Here is an 11,025-nt window from a genome sequence, read left to right as displayed (position 1 = left end):
TTGGTTGATTGGATCACTTGAGACTATATTTGGATTAAAAAAATGGTCTTATATGCTTATTGAAGCAGAGTTCATTTAAATTAGCTCTATTGTTATAAATGTATAAGAACTGGAACCATAACAGTTAGCTAGATAGTATTATTTGTTATAGCTCTACTGCTGATGAGATCAGCATGACAATGTGATATTAATAGCATACGCTCGTGTACACAGATCTATATATGAAATTGTGAATTCCTAAGAAAAACATGGCAATTTGGAAAATGCAGGTAACATAGGCATTCAAGAGGCTTGGACTATCCCTTTCTTTCCACTCTCATCTTCTTGCCTTCTTTCTTTCTCTACTTCCCTTTTTTTCTCCCTTAAGTAATTGAATTTTCTGAGATGTTATAGAGGAGTAGAAAATTAAATGAAAAAAAACTTCTTTTTGAGATGTTCAAATCATACCAAACATGGCTTGTTAGCAGTTTTATCTGAGATGTGTTTAGTTTCATGTAGGCATGAGATTATTCATTTATAAATCTGATGTTTTGATCAACAATAATAAATGTAGTGAATGTATATCCAAATACATTAATTTCTTGAAGTACTTGTAGTTATGTGAAATTTGAATACACCTACACCATCATATCTTGTTAAGCCTAATGGTTTTCTATTTTTAAATTTTGAATTTTGTGTTGCATCTACCGTTTATTCTTTTACACACTTTGACTTTTGTTACTAACTTAGTAATTTGAGAGGTTTAGTTTGAAGTGTTATGTTCAAACTTTGCTTTAGATGGTTGCCCATTAATTATGGTACATTGCTTAAAATTTTCCTTTTTCACACACACACACACAAAAGCTACAAGTGTTTTCATACTTCCACATGTATACATGTGTTTTCAATCTTTGAAGAGTTAGGCATATCAGTTTATGTTGTAGCTACAAGTGAAGTCAATGTTTTCCTTGACACTGTATCCATCAAAGCTATGGAGCAAAGAGCTAATTCAATAGGCAAGTGTAAGCATTTATATTCATTTGATTAGTTTGTTAATGAGTGATAATATTTTTGTGGTGTTTTAACTTCCTTTCTTCTAGTGCCAATGATGGTTATGTTAGTTGACCTCCATCTGGTTAGATATCACCTAGTTTCATACTTAAAAATAAACAAATGCTTGCTCAATGAATTTTTAAGTTAGAATGTGCTAATTGGTTGTCATCCTCTATCTTTGAGCAGGAACTTGACCATGTTGTAGAACTCGAGAAAATCACTCTGGTGAATATCCTACATAATGGATCCATCATCTCTCTCATTGGAAATGTTCAGAGATCATCACTAATATTGGAGAAGGTTTTGTATTATGCTCCCTTTATTTAAATTAGTTCATATCCTAAGTTTGAGAGATCATCAATTTTTAATTATATTTAAATATCTTTTTAATTTAATTTGTATATATTTATAACTTTTTAATTATATTTAAATAAAGATAAAATCATTTTAGGTTTATATTTTACTTTTAATATATTATAAATAGTGGTTTTTTTTCCAAATAGAAATATTTTTTTTAAATAATTAATTTATAAATAATAAACTTCACTTTCTAAGATGGTTTTCCTTAATTTTTTTTTATTTTTTTAAAAAGAAGACATTTTAAGATGATTTTTCAGAGAACCGCCTTAGAAATTGGACCTTCTAAGATAGTTTGAGAACCTTTGTGGAAAGTCAACTTCATGGAAAGTCTTGACTTTCCACAACGGCAACTTCAAAGATGGTTGAAAACTGTCGTAAAAAATCCTCAGAACCGTCGTGGAAAGTGATTTTTTTAGTAGTGGATAAAGAAAGATAGGTTAAACAAATTTTAATTTGTAGACAATTTCTTATATAAGGATAGACAATTTCTTTTATTAGAATCTTACACATAAACAATCTTTTTTGGCATTAGTGGGTTGCGACTGAAAAGAAGGAAGAAAGCGAGAAAACTTTATTGACACAATTGGTAGAGGAGATGAAGAATAATGAAGAACATGAATTACTTGCTTCGAGAGATGAGTAAAATAATTTTTTCTAAAACTTTCATGGTATAATTCTTTAAAAGAAAGTGTTTTGTATTCTTGATATATAGAATTTAGGCCAACAAACTTTTAATTTGTAGAATTCTTTGAGAATTCAATACACATGATTTTCAATGATTAAATTATTTTCATTCAACAACGGTGGTTGTGATGATAATTATTTTTTGGCATTATAACTACTTTTTTGATTTATTTACTGCATCTTATTTGTGTTCTGAATTGATAATCAGGAAGAGAAATATGAATTATAAGTGTTTTTACTTATTTAGGATGATAAAAGGAAATTCACATGGCACAAATTCCATTAAAATTGCTAAAGGAGTTTTCAATAGTAAACTTACATGAATTGAAGTATATCTTTTAAATCATGTGTTGTCCTAGGTAAAAACATAAAATTGGTTGCAGTTGGTATAATATTATGATATGCAAGTTAAAGTGTAGGACAATAGTAGTAAGGGAGCATATACACGTAAACATTGATTTAAATTGATTTTACCTTCTCATATTTCTTCTTGTCTTGCATTTGAATGATTGAATATGTTTTTATATGTACGTATAATATATATATATATATATATATATATATATATATATATATATATATACACACACACACACACACATCTATAAGATACCTCTATCTGGAATGGTAAAGAGATTCTGGATACCTCCATTTATAATGGGAAAGACAATGGGACGTCATTGCATCTATATGATTTCATAAACACTTTGAAGAATTTAAGATCCATACTAGTTCTGAGAACCAAAGAATTGAGCCTAGTGATTCCTAGAATTATTGTGTTGTGTCTGTGATGTTATTTGAATACATTAAGATGTTGATGTTTACTTAAATATTTTTTTATTGAGTATGTTATGAGAATAAAGTATGACTGTTTTCAATTTGATTTTTATTGGAGTTTGTGTGTGTATAATTATAATATTTTATTTTAAATTCATTGCGGATACCATGGTTGATTTTTTAGATTATCGCTCCGGTTGAGAACAACACTACTTGCAAAGTCCTTTTTAGAACTTGTTTTATTCACTGGGAGTATCATCTCATTATAAGTATTGTTTTTAGAGCACGAGGAAGAAGTTGTTGAGTTTGAGGAGACTTGAAGACATAATTTTCTTAGTTACATTTATTTTATCTTGGTTAATACTTCAAAATAAGATGTCTGATGTGGCTACTTTCGTTATATTTTTAGCACTCATTTGTTTAGATACCCATACTTTGAGGATATTGTTTTCTTTTTGTAAAGACTCATTTATTTGACTTATTTTATTATACATATTTATTATGGGTTATTATTTTAACGGAGGGTGTTACATTTTTGAGTATATTCTTTTTCTTTTCTGTCTCTCTCTTTGTATCATTTTGGTTTTGATTTTGGGTTTAGGGTTTCGGACAAGAAGAAAGGGGAAATTGACAAAGACTGAGGAGAAAGGGTTAGACCTGTTCACTTTGTCTTCCCCACTCTCATTATTGCTATTTGGAAATCATCTCCGTTTGATTTTCCTACAATTTTCTTTATGGGTTTACGGTTTCATACAAGTTTTGGTTCTTGTATTATTTAATGGTTTTTGCCCCTAAAATCTAAATGTTTGAATGTGCTTATCTGTGTTCTGTTGCAAGATTCTCAAATCAGTTTGTAGGTAAGGTCTTTTTTATGTTGTTTTGTTTATATTCTTCTTAGAGATTTTGAGGGTTAGGGTCATATGGTGTAGCTGCATGTGTTTCTTACTCTGTGAAATTGAAATTCATATTGCAATAAGGATTAGCTATGTTTTATTCAATTTTGGTATTGGCTATGGATGCTTCTGTCAAATTGAAATTGGTATTGTATATGGTTTTTCTTTTTCTACTTTGGTGGAATAAGTCACCATGTTTAGGTGACTTGAAATCTCTTTTATCCTCACTTATAGCTTTGTGTTTAGGTGTTGTGTTTTTGTTAACTTCTTCAAGCATATATGCTATGTTTTATTCAATGTCAGTAATGGCTATGGTTGCTTCTATCAAACTGAAATTGGTACTCCACTTTAAGGTTTTTCTTTGTTTGATTTGGTAGAATAAGTTAACTTATAGGTGACTAGAAATTTTTGTTGATTAAAAAATAAAATTGAGGTTAAAGCATAGTGCAATAGAAAATTTTAAGTTCTCAAAGCTTATCTCTACATGGAGTACAATTTTATGTATTTGTTAAATAGCTTAAAGTGGTTGGGGTTAAACTACTTTATTAATTCCCTGTCACAAAATATGATTCTAAAAATTTATTACAAATTGGGTAAGGGAACAATGTTTGAACTATATAAAGCATGATCTACTACCTTTTCACTTTGACATATATGAAGTTTCTTTCTCATTGTGTTTTGATTGAACAAACTTCCTGAGTATTATTTAATCATGACCTTCTTCAATATTATTTGGCATCCTACAAACTAAAAAGCATGATCTGTCCACTAGCTCTTGATGCCACATCTTTCTTGCCTAATTCAACTTTCTTTGTTGGTGCAGTAGCATTGTTAACTGTCTCAAATCATTGTGATCTTTGTTTTAACAATAGTTGATATAACTAGATTAAATAAATAATTTATTAGAATATATAGTAATTAGGTAGTAATCAAACCTTACATGAGGACTCCTTAATAAATGAAACAGAAAAATAAACATTGAATACGATTATAGTTAGAATGCTTATAATGATTGTTTTGTTCTTTCTTATGTGTACTTGATGCTTAAGTTGCATTCAATAAAACAATGCCAGCTGAATCTTAACTCTCTGTAAGGTAACTTTTACTCTTTTTATACTTGACTTTGAGTTTATTAAAAATTTAATAATCTATATTAGTTTCTTTTGTTTTTTTGCTCTCTTTCTTTGTTGTAACAAATAAAATCCTTAGATATGATTTCTTTCTTTCTTTGAATGATTTTGTGATAAGAACTGAGTTGAAGAAAAAACAATGGGATTGTGAGAAGTTTTATTGAATTGCCTATGTTGGTAAGATTTTATTATGCCTTTTGTTTTATTGGTTGCTAACATTGATTTGGTGTTTGCTTCATTCACTCCATTTTTCAATTTTTTGATGCTTCTTAATTCTTCTTTTTACCAATGAGATTATTGAAATACTTTGTTTATAGGTATGTGATTCTGCATGTTTGGAATACCCTAGTTATTATCTTTTGTTATGCACTACATTGACTGCACCTTATAGGGTTATGCATGCTAGGTATAGGATATAGATACATAACAAAATAGAGACGACAAGAAATATGCACATGAATCTGGTGTATAATGATAGTTCCTATTATTACTAATATGATTTCCAATACTTCTGCTTATCTTTTGTTTGAAAAATAGTGCATATTTAATGAATAAAGTTTTGACATTTTCAACTCAGATTGTAATGAATTTAAAAATCCAATAGTGCCTAATTTAGCAAACATTGTCACATACTCATATTTGTTTTCTAAAGTGACCAAATTATTTAACTTGAATTAGTTCAAGTATATTTGACATACACTCATTATTTTTTTATTGAACACTTCTTAAGTATTATTTAATCATGCCCTGCTTTTAGTTTGTTCTTAACCTTTGTCATTATTTTGTGTTGAAAGTTTACATGAAAAACTTAGTTATTTTCTGCCCAGGTTTCATGCTTTGCAATATTACAATGAATGAATAGTGCATATTTAAAGAATAAACTTTTGACATTTTCAGATTGTAATGAATTTAAAAATCCAATAGTGCCCAATTTAGAAAACATTGTCATATACTCAAATTTGTTTTTTAAAGTGACCAAATTATTTAACTAGAATTGGTTCTAGTATATTTGACATACACTCATTGTTTTTTGATTGAAAAAATTTCTTTAGTATTATTTAATCATGACATCCTTTTAGTTTGTTCTTAACCTCTGTCATTATTTTTTGCTAAAAGTTTACATGAAAAACTTTGTGATTTTTTTCCTTTCATTCTTTGCAATGTTACAATGAATGAATACTTTATTTTTAATTTCTTTGTCCTCGACATCTTAGATTCTGAATTGGGATACTCTTACTTTGTTATTTGTAACATCCCAAAAATAATCCAATAATTATTTAGATAAAGATTATCTAAATATATCTTTTAGTAAAGGAAAAGATAAATTAAAATGTTTTAATATATTAGATTGCTATTTTTTTTTTGAAAAGATGTTACTATAATAATATATTATATTGGATAAAGATAATAAAAATAAGAGATAAAAAAGATTGGTTAAACAAATGTCAAAAGATATAATTTCAAATTATGTACAACACTTATATAACACAAATAGTTCATTTTCTTAGAATTACACAAGCAGTCTCTCTTGCAATTAGTGGATTGCTTAAGGCTTGAGAAGAAGGAAGAAAGCACAAAAATTTTGTTCAGGAAAAAATAATGAAGAACTCAAATTATTTGTTTCAAGATGTGAGTAAAACATGTACCTTTTCAAAACTTCCATGGTATAATTCTTTTAGGAGTGTTTTTCTTTTACCGTGTTCTTGATATAAAGAAACATGATTAATGGTGTTTTAGATGTTCTAATCATAGGAGTATATAATTGGACGTTTGAGTGTGATCGAATATAATTTAAAATGGTTGAAGTTTTTAATATATATAATGTTTACATGTTGCAGTAGTATTTTCTCTCAAGGCATATGAAAAATTTCAGTGATGGCTTTTTATAATTCCTAGTGAAAAAATAGCGAATCCTTGCAGTGGTATTGTTGTTAAGGCAAATGTGGATGACACTAATTAAAGAAATAAGGACATTTGATTGGCATATACATGTTAAAATATATAATTCTATTGATTGTAAATTGGATTTATTTGGTGAATTTTATTCGGCATGTACATGCCTTGCATTTGCATACGCATTTGTTTATATTATTTAATTATGTATGTGTATAATGCATGACTTGAGAGAGAGGTATGAGAACACAAAACTTATATGGAAAGGTTTTAAGAATTTTGATTATTAAATGATTTTTGTGATGTATAATGTTGTTGTGGTATGATTTTGTGAACTATCATTGGATGCACGAAATTAGGGAGTTTATTTGGTAGTTTTCTAGAATGGTATTCTTGTAATTTTTTGAGTTGGTCATCACCTTTTAGGAAGGGATGATGTACATTTTATTATGAGAATATAGCGTTAGATACTTCCATCTGGGATGTGGATGATACTTACTTATAAATACTTCCATTTGGGATGTGAATGATACTTATTTATAGATACCTCCATTTTGTAGAATTTGATGCATCTCCAGTCATATGTTTTGAGCATCCGCTATCTATGTACCACTTCTTTCTCAAAGATACCTGCATAATTAAGTTTTTGACTTAGGTACCCAAATTTTATTGGGTCCTTGCATGTTAGTATAAACAGAGGATCCTTTTGGGACCCATATCATTTTAATGTTACTGTAATTTTTCTTGAAGTAGCAAGTTGATATGCCATGTCCTCTTCTTCCACAGTAAAAACAAGTGATAGAATTAGAATTACATTTTTGTGTGGAAGTGGAAAAGTTTTTATGAAACTTTTGTTGTTTATCAGATTTATACCTTAGTCCATTTTTATTAGACACATATCTTTGTTTACTTAATATAACATCTAAATTATTTTTACTATATGAAAATTTTGCAAGTGAATTTTTCAACTCTTTAATTTCTTTTACATATTTATCACAACAACTACAAGAATCTGATATTTTCTTGTCAGAAATAGTGGAGATATTAACTTTTTCATTTGTTTTAGAAATTGAGATTTCATTTCTAAGAAGATCTAATTCTTTGTTTAATTTTGAAATCTCATTTTCTAAATTTGAAATTGTTTTCTTTGAAGATGAAACTAATTTTGCAAGTTTAATTGACTCTTTATGCAGATCACCAAATGCATCTTGCAATTCATCAAAAGAAATAGATAAGTTATTCGAAGATGTTACCTCTTCATCACTTTCGTAACTTTTAGCCATAAGGCAGAGATTTATCTCTTCATTTTCAGAGTCTTCAGAAGATTCCATATCATTTTCATCCCATGTGATGTATGCTTTCTTCAGTTTCTTTTCACTATGATTTTTCTTTTCAGATTTTTCCATCTTTTTCTTGAAGATGGGACAATCAACCCTCAGATGTCCAGGTTGATTGCATTCAAAGCATTTTAGAGTAGAGGATGAATTTTTTGTCCTTCTCTTTGATTTAAAATTGGGTCGCCTCTGATTTCCTCTTACTTTAAGAAACTTGTTGAATCTTCTTACAAAAAGACTTAGATCATCATCATCATCTAGATCATTATCCTGATCACTTTCTTCTTGAATTGAGGATGATGCTTTAAGAGCAATTCCTTTCTTTTTCTTGTCATTTTCTTCATGTTGGTGTAATCTCAATAATTCCATCTCGTGTTCCTGCAACTTTCCAAATAGAGTGGCAAGGGACATGTTAGATAAATCTCTTGATTCAGAAATGGCCGTTACTTTGGGTTGCCATTCTCTACTTAAACATCTTAACACCTTGTTTATGAGATCCTCATTTTGAAATTCTTTTCCTAAGGCTGCTAGATGATTTACTATATGTGTAAATCTCTTTTGCATGCTTTGAATATTTTCATTTGCATTCATTCTAAATAATTCATACTCATGAGTTAGTGCATTTATCCTAGATCTTTTAACATCTGTAGTTCCTTCATGTGTTAATAGAAGAGTGTCCCACATTTCCTTAGCACTCTTACAATTTGAAACCCTGAAATATTCATCCATTCCCAGGGCAGATGTTATTATATTTTTGGCTTTTAAGTTGTATTGTACTCGTTTTCTATCCTCTTCAGACCATCTATCTCTAGGTTTTTCTATAGTTATGCTTTCACTTGATGAACTACCATCTATTGAAACTCTTTCTACTGTGGTGGGTATATAAGGCCCTATTTCTATGGCTTCCCAGATATTTAGATCTATTGCCTCAATAAAAATTTGCATTCGGGTTTTCCAGTAGTGGTAACCCTCTCCATTAAAGATTGGAGGTCTATTGATAGAATTCCCTTCTGGAAATAAGGAATTTGCTGAGGCCATCTTTTTCTTAAAGCTTCTAAACTTTATACAAGAATGAAGCTCTGATACCACTTGTTAGACAAATGGCCTCAGTTATCTTAAGAAGGGGGGGGGGGGGTTGAATTAAGATAACAAGAACTATTCTCCAATTTAAAAATCTATTTCACTTTTTATTCAAGTTATGAATTCCCTTAATGAGAATCTTCTTAAATATTGATTCAAATAAAACAATTTGAATATGAATATAAAGCAATAATAAATAAAGGAGTGGGTAAAATAGGTAGAATCCTTGATGAAAATAGGTACAACAAAGGTAGAATCCTTGGAGTGGGTAAAATAGGTACAAATTCTTCAAACTCCATTGAAAATGTTCTACTTGTTGAAGGACTTAAGCATAGCCTGCTTAGCGTTAGTCAACTATGTGACAAAGGCTATCTAGTATCATTTGATTCTCAGAAATGTCTTATAGAACATAAGCATGACATTAATATAAAGCATATAGGACATAGAGTCAATAATGTTTACATGATAGACTTAAGCATAAAACAAGAAAACAATCATTGCTTTCTTAGTAAAGATGAAGATCCATGGTTATGGCATAAAAGAATTGCTCACATAAACATGGATCACTTAAATAAATTAATTTCAAACGATTTAGTAGTTGGTTTGCCTAAATTGAACCTAAAAATATAAAAGAAGCCATAGTAGATGATAACTGGATCATTGCCGTGCAAGAAGAACTAAACCAATTTGAAAGAAACAATGTGTGGAAATTAGTAGAAAAACCTGAAAATTATCCTATCATAGGAACAAAATGGGTTTTTAGAAATAAATTAGATGAACATGGTATAATTATTAGAAATAAAGCCAGGTTAGTAGCAAAAGGGTATAATCAAGAAGAAGGAATAGACTATGAAGAAACATATGCTCCTGTTGCAAGATTAGAAGCCATTAGAATGCTTTTAGCATATGCATCCATAATGGATTTTAAACTTTATCAAATGGATGTTAAGAGCGCCTTTCTAAATGGCTTAATTCAAGAAGAGGTATATGTTGAACAACCCCCTGGTTTTGAAATTCATGATAAACCAAACCATGTTTATAAATTACAAAAGGCTCTTTATGGTTTGAAACAAGCCCCTAGGGCGTGGTATGACTGCTTAAGCAATTTTCTTCTAGAAAAAGAATTCTCTAGAGGTAAAGTGGATACCACATTGTTCATAAAGAGAAAGCATAATGATATTTTGTTGGTTCAAATATATGTTGATGATATAATTTTTGGATCCACTAATGATTCATTGTGCAAGGAGTTTTCCCTTGATATGCAAAGTGAATTTGAAATGTCAATGATGGGAGAACTAAAGTACTTTCTGGGATTACAAATCAAGCAAACTCAAGAAGGTATATTCATCAATCAATCCAAGTACTGCAAGGAATTGATCAAAAGATTTGGGATGGATAGTGCAAAACACATGTCCACACCTATGAGCACTAGTTGTTACTTAGATAAAGATGAATCTGGTCAGTCTATAGACATAAAACAATATTGAGGTATGATCGGATCTCTTCTTTATTTATCTGCTAGTAGACCTGATATTATGTTTAGTGTATGTATGTGTGCTAGGTTTCAATCCAACCCCAAACAATCACATTTAAGTGCAGTTAAGAGAATCATGAGATATCTATTAGGAACAATCAATTTAGGATTATGGTATCCTAAGAATTCAACATGTAACTTAATAGGATATTCTGATTCTGATTTTGCCGGATCTAAAACTGATAGAAAAAGTACAAGTGGAACTTGTCAATTCATTGGATCAGCTCTTGTCTCATGGCATAGTAAGAAGCAAAACAGTGTTGCTTTATCTACTGCTGAAGCGGAGTATATCTCTGCCGGTAGTTGTT

This window comes from Glycine soja, chromosome 13, assembly GCF_004193775.1.
Source record: "Glycine soja cultivar W05 chromosome 13, ASM419377v2, whole genome shotgun sequence".
Taxonomy (NCBI): Eukaryota; Viridiplantae; Streptophyta; class Magnoliopsida; order Fabales; family Fabaceae; genus Glycine; species Glycine soja.
The sequence above is the reverse complement of the archived record's forward strand: the minus strand, read 5'-3'. Positions refer to the sequence as shown.